Source organism: Gavialis gangeticus, unplaced genomic scaffold (genome assembly GCF_001723915.1).
Source record: "Gavialis gangeticus isolate Ggan-Ray unplaced genomic scaffold, GavGan_comp1, whole genome shotgun sequence".
NCBI classification, from domain to species: Eukaryota; Metazoa; Chordata; order Crocodylia; family Gavialidae; genus Gavialis; species Gavialis gangeticus.
In genome coordinates, this window is record NW_017728995.1 from 6588803 (window position 1) to 6602340 (window position 13538).

General features: G+C 47.0%; 1 long non-coding RNA gene across 1 annotated transcript in view; it reads left to right on the forward strand.

The window, feature by feature from the left end:
* The window catches only part of LOC109287915, a 19901-nt gene extending 10234 nt beyond the window's left edge, over window positions 1-9667 (forward strand). Inside the window, exons 2-3 of the long non-coding RNA XR_002095007.1 lie at window positions 3864-3963; window positions 9190-9667. This is a non-coding gene — a long non-coding RNA (uncharacterized LOC109287915). The remainder of the gene's footprint in view (window positions 1-3863; window positions 3964-9189) is intronic.
* The last annotated feature ends 3871 nt before the right edge of the window (window positions 9668-13538 follow it).

Sequence of the window (13538 nt, forward strand, 5' to 3'; positions counted from 1 at the left end):
CCCCCCCCCCACCGCCACTGGTGCCACTGGCTGCGGGCAGTCGCCGTGCCCCCACAGGCTCAGGAGACACAAGTTGTTCATGATATCACCTGACTGATTCTAGTAGGACTTGAAGTCATCCCAACTCAGGAATCCCTGCTGTGTTGCACTGAATGGCCAACGTCAGGGAGTCTGCAAACTTAAAACTCAAATATGTCAATTCTAGCTACAATAGCTAGAAAATTAAAGACAATTTCTTATTAGATGTAAACTATTTTCCATTCTTTAAATTCAGCCTGAAGAGATGCTGACACTCTTGGAAAATCTGCTATTTAAAACAATTCCGCTGACTCAGGGCTTGCTTTCTTCCTTCCTTTGTGTAAGACTTAAAAGAAAAACAAGATTTTATTGTTTTCCTTAAGCTTTCCATCTGTTCCTGCTCCTTATTCCTCAGTGGAGGCATCCTCCTTCTTTATGGCATTATAATCACCATGAAACAGCAATGTCACAGACAGGGAACATGAAATGAGACAGAAAATACAAAAATGGACAAAATTCCATGGGGAAAAGATGCTGTTTTCATATGAACATCCCTAGTAATAAAACAGGTGGAGACAAGTTCAAAAAAGACTACTCTATCACCCAGATTATTTTGAAAGAATCTGTTTGTTTTCCTGGCCTGGATATGTTTGATCTGGAGATGAGGGAGGGGGTAGTAGGGAGCTTTCTACCAGTGGTGATGTGTAGAGGGTGCACGAGGGTGCACATGCACCCCCTGAGAGCGCTGGTGCACCCCCTGACTGGCTGCGCTCACCACTTAGGCCATGGGCGGGGTGGGGCAGGCAGGAGTGCCGGTGCCCCGCTTGCAAGCGCCAGCTGATTGCTGCGACCACCCCCAGAAATGGCTGCAGCAATTGGCCACAGTGATCAGCTGTCGCAGGATTGGCTGCGGGAATACCCCCAGGCAGAGAGATCGACTGCAGGGGAGCCCCATCGGCAGGACTGGTTGCAGGGGGGGCATGCCCCCCCAACTAAGGGGGCACTAGTTGCCCATGCTTTCTATGCTAGCTTTATACCAAGTGAGAGAATTCCATTACACCCACAGAATCCCTTTCTGGGTGACTTTCTGATTGCTAAAGCAATAGAGATTGAGTGAAAGGGTGCCCATTGTCTTTCGCTTGTCAACACCATCCACTTAGTGCAAAATGTTAAGTAAAACAATGTGTAGAGTACCCACTGTGCCCCTTCAAAAGAGGACAGTTCATGTACAGAGCAAAGAAGGTTCTGCTCTGATAGTTTTGTGAATTTATCAGATAAAACAGCCAAGTCCATGAGTGCCCTTCACCTCTCTGTCAATGTTCAGTTAATAATATAGATCAACATGGGGATAAATAGTTTTGGAGGTAAGCAGGTGGTGAGTAGAACAAAAAGTTCCTGCATTCCTGTCCTACCAAAGGCATTTTGTGATCTCTCTTTGTATTGGCTTAAACAGGGCTTATACAAACAGCAAGCAGCATCAGTCAGCTAAATTCAGCCTACCACATTCCAGGCCCACTGTGTTGAATCCCTCCCTTCACCCACATGTCACGCTACTGAACTGAGAGAGTGGCAGAGCAGAAAGAAACACCTGAATTCGAATTTTGACTCCACAATCTCCCATCACGAAACCTCTTTGCTTTGCTTTCCCCATTGGGAAATGGAGAGAATAATGCTTACTTCTTCCCTAGAATGGTATGTCGATTAAAATATAAGCATTGGAGTAAGGCTGTGCAGGACAGTTAAGTCACATTGTATTCTGCTAAAGTTAAGGATCTGAGCTAGAGCCTGTTGAAAGACTTTGATAAAAATCCCATTGACTTCAAGGGGTGTGGGCTTGAAACCTAAATTTTTATCTCAATGCTCAAGTGTACAAATTCTTCACTGGCCAAAGTCTCTACAATTTGACCAGATTAGGTATTTTACCCATGGTTGACAGTGGTATTGAGGATCTATTTGTAGCAAAACCAATGCTAAGAACAGTTTTACTACAAATGCAGATGGACCCAAGATTTGGTCGGTGCTGCTTCAGAAAATCAAGGCTCAGCCATTTCCACAGGTAAATATCTTCACACAGACAAGCCACAGAACCAACAAGAAGATGGGCCAGTTCACAGGCCACATTGTTTCAGTTACTAGTAAAAGGTGACATCAATTTAAATATACCTGTTGGATTATTCAGAAGCAATTGGCACCTAGCAGTGGATTCCACTGGAAGTTTCTGACTCCATTGTTAGAGCCAGACTGAGGAGCATAGGAACATTTGGGATAGACATTGATGACAAATACGGACAATGTTCATTGCCTATGCCCGTAGCATCAGATTGCATTCCCAGCACCAGATCATCTTCCCCATGCCAGTATTCAGACTGCATCCAGTTTCATTGTCTTGCTTTCTACAGACCAGCCAGACATGCCTCTCCATCACTCAGCCTACAATAAAACCCAGCGAAAATATAGTACTTGGCTTTATTCCTTTGCAAGGCTTTGCTGTTCTTCTTCACTCACCAAGGCATTGGAACTGGCTGTACACAAATCCTTCCCAATATTTTGCATAACTCTGTGGCCTGAAGCCTTAAGAGGATGGGGAGCTTGCTGCAGACACCTATCAGTAATCTAGGACTAAGTACAGATGTTCAAGAAGCCCAAGGTGGAAGCACTTTAATTACCATGCTTTATTCAAAGTGCCCTAGATTACTGTGGAAGTGAACAGAACTGCTGTTCACCTTGAGGAGAGGGAAGGAGAATGGAAGTGGCCTGCACTGGCCAAGGCCACCAGGCTGCGGTGCTCCTGCACACCTCCCAGGAGGCTGCCAGAGCATCCCCCCCCCCCCACCAGCTGGCTATGTGGGCTCCTGCCCCCCCAGGTTGCTGGCTTGGGTCTTGGAAGGGGCCAGTCTGGATCCACGTAGCAGAGCAGGCTCTGTTCCCTGCCCCTAACCCCCAGTTCCCAGTACGGTGAAAGTGGTACAGCGCCAAACTGCAGCTCCTGGCTATAGCTGAGGGAATGGAGCCTCTCTGCCATGTGGACCTGGCCTGGCCACCCCCCAAACTCAAGTCAGCAAGCTGGGGGGGGGAACCCGTGCAGCAATGGGGCTCCTTTCCTACACTGCCCTCCCCCCCCCCAGCTGCACAGGGAGAAGATAGAGCCTTTTCTGTCTCCTCTCTATGAAAGCCTTGGGAGGAGGGGCTGGATCAGTGCCCACCCAGAGCAGGCGAGAGCACTGGCCAAAGCTAACATGCTGCCCTGTGAGGAGCCCCTGAGATGCCAGGGGACTGCAAGCTAACTTGAGTCGTGATGGTCTTTGGTACAGATGTTCAATAAAGTGCTCTAACCTGAAGTGCTTTAGTGTGATGCCACATCTATCCAGGGTTAACTTAGAGCAGGTTCCACCATTTTTAAAGTGCTCTATGTTCTATGAATGTCTGCTTGGTTATGGCTGTGGAGCGCTTGTTGCATGCTTAATGCATGATAAGTGTAATGTCTGTACCTAGCCTAGATGTACAGAGACCTTACCAAGGAGGGAGGCCTCTGCTGGTATCTGTGGATGAGCCAGGGGAACCGGTCAGAGGATGTGTGTCTTGTTTGCATGCCTTCTTTGCACATGTAATGTGACAGTTTGGGAGAATTTTGTTAAAAAGCCATTGATTTTTGGAGTTGGGATATGGACAAAACACTGTGTGTCGTGTTTGGTTTAGCACGTGAACTATATCAAGTGTGCCTGAGGGCAAAGGTCACCCAAGCCTTATTATAGCCTGTAATGGTCAGACAGTGGAGCTCTGAGAACGATATCTAAGCCCTCTGTGAGAAGGCCATGGAGAACTGCATGATGCTGTTTATATTGCAGTGTCTAATTTGAGGCGACCTGAAAAGCCAAGACGTGTTGAAGACTGGTGACGACCAGGACTACGTCAGCTAGAACCCCTGAGAACAAAGCTTTCATTGTGGTGAGTCCCCTTGGAAAAGCCCTTTCTTCACCCAGCTAAGAGCTCCGCAGCTTGGTGATAATATCATTCTGCGGGCACGTGCCGGGACTCCACTGAAGCCCTGCTTCTACCTTGCAGTGCTGCTGAGAATCACAGAGTTGCAACTAGTGGTGAGGGCTTCCCTACGCCGGAGCAGAGCAGTAGTTGCTTCAGCTGAGACAGGTATGAGCTTCATATCATGCAGGGACAAGAGACTGATCTGCCCAAAACTTGGACTTTTGTGAGGTAAGACAACAGACTCTGAGTGGTGCCTAATGAAAGGTGGAGGGTTGTAGTTGGTTCTCACCCCAGGTCACGTGAGAGATCTTGGGGTGGTCGTCTTAGGTTTCTTGCGTTGCTGTGTTTTCCCCTGCCTTTTAACAGCGCTGTTTGATTACCACCCCTGCTCCCTGCTTCTGAAGAGGGAAATACTGCTTGTCATGAGTACCTGATATGTAACTCAGTTTTCCAAACTTTCTGGATTGAGCCTCAAGCTAGTATCGTTTGAGTCTGTGATGTTCCTATTCACAAATTGAACAAGTTGGCTGCGGACACAAAACAAAACAAAACAAAACAAAACAGCGCTTTACCAGAAGAGGCAGCATGTTAGTTCAACCCAGGTCTGCAGCGTCTGTATAGACTGGGCAATTCAGCGGGGCTTTTTGGCACTTTTATCTAAAGCTGATTAGATAAAAGCACCAAAAAGCCCTGCTGAAGTACCCAATCTGTACAGATTTTGGGTGAGCCAGGTCCAACTACTGTGATGCCTCTTCTGGGCATGCACCACAGTTGGTGCTGAGCTTAAAGTAGGGTTTTTTCACACCTGTAATCAGCCACTGAGCCTAGCAAAAAAAAAAAGCCCTTGAGTAGAGGGCTGGACTACATGACCCCCTGAGGTCTCTTCCAGTCCTATTTTTCTGTGCCTCCATGCCCATATCCAGACCTGCTGGCACTTGTGGTTCTTGGTGCCGCAAACCTCTTTTGCAGAACCACAGTCCACATGCCTGGATGTTAAAACATGCTCTGCACTGCAGCAAAGGGGCAGATTTGGCTACCAGTAAATCCCAGAGGCAAAAAACCCCAGCATGAAGAAAAGCAACACAGCACATGTGAGAGGAGCATGGACCAGCAAACACAGAAGCTTGGTCCTCCTGGGAAACACTCTGGCTGCCGGCCACAGCATCTCCACTCCTTTAGTTGTTCTCCAGCTCCTCCAGCGTGCTGGGATCTAGGAGGAGTGTGGAAAGGGCAGTTTTCCTGAAGCACGGTAATTTGCCCTACACCCTCTTGCAGCGACATGCATTGTGGCAAAACAGCACCACAAATTTGTGCTGTTACTATTTTTGCCGCTGCAAGCACACACCCCTGCATGCACCCTATGACAGCAGAATGACTATGACAAAGAGTACAAAAATTCAGGGAATGTGCAGTCAGTACAGGTGTAGTCCATAATCATCATGCCAGTGTCCTTTTGTAAAGTCTGTCCAACAGTTGATGATAAGGTCAGCTCCAGCGGTAAATTTTCTGGTATTTGCTAGTTTACATTGCTGCCAGAGGTATGGTGAAAACTGGCTCAGCTCCAAACTCCATTGAGTCTATGGGTGCATTCTTACATAAAGGCACATGTGATTGCAGCATTCAATAGCAGCGGCATAACTTTGTGCGGATTTGTGCCTTAGCAGTCATGCCTGAACATGCACTTTAGTGTGGGGCAAGTTGTGCCACTTGGGGCAAACTGACTCAGCCCAGCTCCTCCCTGTTCTTCCACAAGGAAGAACTGGAAGCTGTGGCCAGCACATAAAAAACTGCTCTGGCAAGCAGCTCAGGACTATTTGCATTTAGGAGCTTCTGGGTCCCAGCCAGTTGGTATCTGGGGACACTAACCCCTTGTGCCAACTGGACTACTGAAGCAACCCTAACTAGAGTGGCCCCTGCACCCTCTACCAACTGCAGTAGTCTGGCAGTGGGGGCTGCTGCCTGGCTGTGACCCACAGCCACCTGTGACAGCATCCACCCCCTTTGACCTATGGCCCCATGGCTGCACGCCTACCAGACCTAGAAGGGGACCGCACAGCTGCCTGGGCTGTGGTTTGGGCACTGCAGCAGAGCCTCCTGCACTTCTGGGTCAGCTGCTAGTGGGCCATATCTGCACTGTTGCCCTTCACGCGGCACTGCTGTCATGTCTTTGGGTGCCCCCCGCTCACCATCTGAGCAGGTATCATCCAGATGCACTCACTGAGGTGACCCACTTTGATTTGTCAGAGTGTGTCCTCTTGGCCCCCAATGGTCAGGTCCGCCACCTTGTCTGCCCTCTAGATGGGTCCCCAGTGCTGACCCTGGGCAGGCTCCTCTGCCCCGGTCTTACCACTTGCCTCACCAGCAGAGATCCTGGTGTTCCCTGTTTAAAAATGGCAAATTCTCTGATTAAAAACCCCCAAATTCTCTCATTCAAATACCCCAAATCTGTGTTTTTCTGTGATTAAAATGAAATGCTGCTATATAGAGAGAGATTGGTTTGGGCAATATTTTATTGATATATTTCCAATTTTAAAGCAATTTGGAAGACTACCAGTGCCTCTATCAATAACAAAACAAATTCTAAATATCTATATACTTTGGCATTAGCTTTTGATTCTTTTATCATAGATAAATCAGAGCTGGCCCTGCCCCCTCCACTTACCAGGGTGTGGGGCGCTGAGCAGCACTGATATGCCACTGGTTTCACTTCCAGAGCACGGGGACAATGTACAACAGGTTCCTGCAATGTCTTCTTCCCCTCAGAAATACAAAACTCTAGAACTCTTGGTTCAGAGATTATACTTTTTATTAGACCAATTAAGAAATTGCAAAAAAATATATTTATTTTCTGCAAGCTTTCAGGCATACACACCCTTCCTCAGGCTCAGAGAAAATTAAAGATGGTAGCAAGTCCCCATAAGTAGAAAGTAAACATCATTTTTGCACAGGGGAAGCTGAAGGTGGAAGTCTCTTCCTCTGGGTCCATGAGAGTGTCATTGTGAGTTGCTCTCTGATGTGCAGATAAGGCGGGATTCCCTTCCCTGGTGGTGTCAGATGGCAGACAGGCAGGGAGGTATCAGCAATGAAGTTTAAATCCAAAATCGGCAAAAATTTGGCATCTTCCATGTTTCAGGGATGTATTTGGTAGCCCAACATGGCTTCTTCGCCTCAGGACACTTGACAACGGTTAAAAAGTTTCCCAATAGTCAGGGCCGGATTAACCCTTTAGTGGGCCCTAGGCAAACAAACTCGTGGATTCCTACTTTTTTCACTCAATAATTATAACATGTAAAATAAGCACAACTTGGCCCCTTTTTCACTTAGGACTGTAGGCATGTGCCTAGTTTGCCTATGTGTTAATCCGGCCTTACCAGCAGTTACACGTTCCCAGGCAAAGGTGACTGAATGGGAGACACGAATTTTCTTAGAATTTTGCCTCGGGCGGGGGGGTAAGAAACAGCTCTTTTCATATCTGAGCTGAGAAGCAAATGCCTTTGAATGATGGGGTCTGGCTATCATCCACTTCTTGCTACACTCTGTAATTATCACAGACCTCAAACTACTTTTGAAAACACTGTCACTTTTGTCTGTTTGTACCAGTTGAGGTAGTGCATTCCTCATTAGTTCATGTTCTTCTCCTGGTCAGATCAACTCAGTGCTCCATAAAGAGGCTTTCAGTAAATCCACTATTGTGGTGTGATCTCACATGACTTGAATCCATGGACTTCCTATATTATCATCTGGAGTGTGGGCTGACTCTCCTCAGCAAGAATACACGCTTTAGCATTCACCAGCCTTGAAGTTGCTCTAGAATCCTCTATAGCAGTGGCAGGCATTCCTTGAATTAGCCTTGCACGTGCCCTAAGTGCCACTCTGAACCCTTTCCCGTACCAGAGCTCCTGCTCAGCTTTCTGCTCCCTACCCTGTGCTCCCTGCCTGATGTGGTGCTCTGCTTTCTGCACCCTGCCCTATCTGCCACTGTGCTGCCTGCACTCCCCATCTGATGCATGCCATACCCAGAGGCTGCCCGTGCCACTTGTGGTGCCCTGTTTTACAGAATCCCAAGAATCCCTGGTGTTTGACTTGCTGGGCCGGGGTCAGAGAGAAAATGAGAATATTTGGTGATCCTCCAAACTCTAAGCAATAACACATTTGTTTTGGGGAAATGGAGGTGGAAGGAAATTGACATTTCTCCTCTTGTGTCCTCATCTGGAATGTGGGCTGCAGCCCTGAGCACCAGAAAGACACAGACAAAGTGTAAGCTATTTGAAATAAGTGACAGTAAGGGGACTAATGAGAAAAGAGTGAGAACTAGTTGTTAAGATAGGCTAAGTGCTGGCTGAGATAGCTGACTCCAAATACAACAAGGATATAAACACCAAACATGGAGCAGAACCCCTGCAAGTGGAACAAGGAGGTGTAAAATTAGAAGTAATAAAGAAACAAAATAGACTGAAAGAGAAATGTCTTACTCATAAAAACTTCCTCCAGGACATAGTAGAAATCCCATTGTTTGGGATGTAGAAAGCTGAATACAATAGAAAGCACTCCATCCTGAACAATCTGTCATTGATGATGGAAATCGCCTTGAAAAGCCCTTTCAGTGTCTCATTTCAGTCACTCCTATGATTATGGGTAAACTGATTTAACTTATTACAATATAAACAGATCTAAACCAATTTAAGTATGTTTACATTAGAAAGGTCCCCTGCTATAAGTATATTAACTGTGTTAATGATCCCAGTGCAAGTTTTCTAAATATACACTAGGCCTAAGGGAGTCTACCTCTGCCTATGAAATTGCTCAGGTTTCATTACAAATGTGATTATAAACTGTTTACTCAAAGCACTATAAGTGTGTGACTGAGTGTGTCTTATATTGGGTACAGTTTGCACCTGTAATTCACAGGTTTACATCCTGTAATTGGCATCCTCTTTCTGGGATTATTCACTTGATCCCAACCAACATGCCGTCAGCTAAATCCTGTAGTCACCTGTTCTAATGCCAACAAATGAACTCTATTACAGCAGTATTTTGTTTTAATAGCAGACAGGGCAGTTGGCCAGGATGTGTTTGGAAATGCAATAGAGTTCAAATTGACTTGGGAGAGGAATGAAAAACCTTGAACTGAATTTTGTATAAACAAAACACACAAACCACAAACTGTCTCTCTCCCTCTCAACCCTTCAGTTCAGATAAGGAACAAAAGATTGATCCCAGCCATGACAGCTGGAATGCACCACAGACTTTAACTTGCTGAATGAAGACCTACAAGGAGAATCTGCTCTTCTCTCTGTTCTCTTTCATTGGTTCATCGGGTCAATAGCTGATCTATTCTGTGGACCATGTGTCCAAATCCTTAGGATATTTTTTAGCATGTTACGTGGGTTAATGCCAGCATATTCTGTTGGTAGCCAGCATGATCCTTATAGTTGAATTTGTTAATCTGATCAGAGTTTGTCTGTTCTCTAGTGGTGTGTGTTAATCCCATTCAGTTCATCTAGAAGCCATGGTTTACCCTTTAATAATTTGTGCGCACACACCTTTTTCATCCTGGTTTACCAGGGTAGCTTTCCCAAATGTCTCTCTCTGCTAGTAGTACTTTTTGTTTGTATCAGCTGAGCCTCAGCTATGAATTTAGGTGCACACCTGAGCATGCCACATTCAATAGAAAGAGATCTTGGAGTCATTATTGACTCCAAGATGAACATGGGCCGACAATGTGAGGTCATGGTTGGCAGGGCTAACCGGACCTTATTGTGCATCCACAGGTGCATCTCGAGTAGAGCCAAGGAGGTGATCCTCCCCCTCTACGCGACGCTGGTCAGGCCACAGCTGGAGTACTGCATCCAGTTCTGTGCACCCCATTTCAGGAGGGTTGTGGACAACATGGAGAGGGTCCAGAGGAGGGCCACCCGCATGATCCGGGGACAACAGGGCAGACCCTACAGTGAGAGACTGCGGGACCTGAACCTATTCAGCCTCCACAAGAGAAGGCTGAGGGGGGACCTGGTGACCGTCTATAGACTCACTAGGGGGGACCAGAAGGGTTTGGGGGAGACGCTGTTTCCCCTAGCGCCCGCTGGCATAACAAGGAGTAATGGGCACAAGTTGATGGAGAGGAGGTATAGATTGGACATCCGCAAGAACTACTTCACAGTTAGGGCGGCTAGGAGCTGGAACCAACTTCCAAGGGAAGTGGTGCTGGCCCCTACCCTGGGGGTCTTTAAGAAGAGGCTGGATGCCTACCTGGCTGGACTCATTTGAGTCCCGTTTTTGTTTTGGGGTTTTGTTGTTCTTCCGCCCTGGTGGGGGGTCGGGCTAGAAGATCTACTAGGTCCCTTCCGACCCTAAATCTATGAAACTATGAATAATCTAAAACAAGCTCCAACAGGTGCAAGAAGAATAAAAGGTAGAAAAAGTTGTCAGCAATACAGAGTAATTCCTGCAGACAGGGAGCTAGCCAGTTTGTCCGCTCCATTCCTGGTTTCTTCAGAGGGTTTCCTCTTTTCCTGATTGAATCCAGGGCACTATAGACCCAGAGCTTTTGCTGCATGTTCCCAGCTGGTGGAGATGGTGGTGGGATAATCCTGAGAACAGGATTCTATTTCTTTGCTAAGACACACAAATGCCATTTATGCAACATTTGGCATCACCCACAATGTTCTGCATTGCCTTGTGTAACAATTGAACCATGCTTAAGTTTAAATGCCTTAGGGCAATGGTTTTCACACCATTTTCCAGGGAACCCTGGTGTTCTGCAGTCGGGCGTCAGGGGTTCCACAAAGAGATTGGGAATAATGGTGGAGCAGGCTGGGTGGCAGTGCACTGCCATTGCTGGGCTGGGATGCTTTTCTCCATGTCAGCTCACATGGCCTGTGAAGCCAGGGGTAGGATTTCCCAGCACAAGAAGTGATATGCAAGGGTCCCATTACTTTAGGAAGTTTAAAAACCACTGCCTTATGCAACAGCATTTTCACTCTACGTGACACCGGAGGTGTTCAAGAAGTTGAACAGCCACTGGTTGGGGATGATTTATTCTAGGCATAGCTATGCCTGTATTCTACTATGGGGTTGCTTCTGGGCTTTGGTGGTTGCCACAGGGGGCAGTGAAGGAATTTCCTCCACCTCCTCCTCCATGTCCCCCCGGTCCTTCTGCTACATGTATCATGGCTTTGTTTAAACCTTCCTCAGAGGCACTGGGTGTTGGCTGCATCCAATGCTGTAGGTGGCAATGCTCATGCTGGAACTTAAAACAGGATGTTCCTGGCTAGGGGGGCCTTGCCCCTCTGCTCAGGGTCAGACTGGCCATGTCTGCATGAGATGCTGACTGCACAGTAGCCCAAGACTACTGCACAGCAGTGTCATGTGGCCGAACCCATGACGCAACACTACTACACAGTAGTGTTGGGGCTACTACACAGTAGCATCGCAAAAAAAGCTGTTCATCTGGGCTACTGCACAGTAACTCTAGTTACTGCACAGTCATTTAATACTTGTTTACACTAGTACTAAATGATGGCAGAGTAATGACTGCGCAGTCAGCATCTCGTGTAGATAAGGCCGCTGATTGCCATATCAGGAACGAATTTTACCCCATGGTTGGTATGGACTGTGGGGGTTTTTGCCTTCCTGTGTAGTGAGGGGATGTAGCCCTCTTAGTAAAAAGTCTTGAGTGTATATTCACTTTTACAGAAGCAAGATGGTGGTTGCTGTGGTCCCCCTGCTTTCCGTTAGGTTAGGGTGTTATGTCTTGTGTTCTGACTGAGTGGTTTTACAAAGAGAGTAGACAGTGGATTTGTACAGGATGGTTTGGATTGGGATGATCCTGCCCCAGGCAGGCAGTTGGACTAGATAACCCATGGAGGTCCCTTCCAGCCCTCCATCTCTATGATTCTATGCCTAAGGTTAGCCCAACTGTGCACACTCAAAAGTGATGCAGTGCTGGCCCAGAGACATTTGGCTACAGTTAAGCTCTGTTGGGATTCATCTTCACCACTGACACAGGGTGTCTACATGTTCATTAATGCACTTTAGGTAATGTGCAATAAATCTGATACCTCCATTGTGAAGTACTAGGAAAATGTGTATTAGTCTGTTTTAATGAGCATTAGCTAAAGAGCATGGGTTTTTTTATAATACTTTAATGCACACTAAAATAGGCTAATGCTCATTAAAGTGCAAGTCTAGACATGCCCACAGAGTACTAGGTAAACCATGGAATTTGCAAATGACCAAAAATCACAACTACAAACTGTCTGACACTGAACTGAGGCCAGTACAGCAGGGATGCTACCACCTTCTGCACAGTAGTATAGGGACCTGCTAAACACAAAGAGCACCTGGGTGGCCCAAGTTCTGGGGCCACCTTTTTCCTAAGAGGAAGCCTGATCTCTGATAGGAGCATCCTACTCTCTAAACTGCTGGCTAGGCAAGACTGGGAGTGCTTTCTGATTGAAGCTGGGCCACCAGGCAACCAAGAGAAAAGGCATGAGGAGGACAGAAAATGAACAAGCAAAAAAGACCATGACTCCATGGCTCTGGGAGGTGAATGCTGTCTTGGTGGGGGATCGGTGAGTCCTGGCTTCCAATGTTGTTTGTGCATTCTGCATTACAGAGTCATTGGAGCAGCTGTATCAACAGCACTGGGGCAGGAGAACAGGCCTTCTTACATTGTGTTCCACCTGCTTGAAACTCCCTTCCCATGGGGCTTGAATACATACCCAGAAAGCACTATTGAAAAAGCCTTTGTGATAAGCTTCATCACAGTACTTCTTCATACAGGGAAAGCCTCTTGAAGACATTACACAGAATCCTTAATATGAAGGAGTGTGTGCCTGCCTTTGGAGAGAAAAGAAGAAAGCCTGAGAGGTTGGTAGTAGCAGACCTCAAAGTCTGTTATGTGTCTTTCAGAAAAAGGCAGCTCACATCATTGGCATGTGCACCCCCTGCAAAAAAGTGCTGCTGACACTGCTGCTGGCACCTGTGGGTTGTCGCCGCTCGCCACCCCCCCAACACTGCCGACAGCACTGCCGCTGCCTACGGGAACTCGCCATGGCCCCCCAGCCTCCGGGGGCACACGGCATTCATGGCTCACGTGTCTACAACAGTGAGTAGTCTGTAGACCTTGCTCGCTGGCCCCTTCCCCACTGCACTGTGGGACACCAGCTGGCTCACCCCTGTCAAGTGTTTCCTGAACTCATATTTCTCCTGAGACACCTCACATCATACATGGTCTATGTACTAGCTCCCTATTTAAAGTATAGGAGAACTACACAACTCCACAGGTGAAGCAGGATACCTTCTGGCCTCTTGTCATGAATAGCAGGACTTTTTTTTGCCTCTGCACACTGCAAGTTTAGTGGGTAAAAGAAATTAGACCTTAACATTTCCAAATCAAATAACCAAAGTTCATGGGAGCCAGGGAGCCCCCCATGATGAAGTCAGTGAGTAGGGATTAGATGAGGATCTATTGTTTATTTGCTCTGAGTATTTTTACAAAATCCATTCTGAAATATCTGAAATAAATTTCCCTGTGA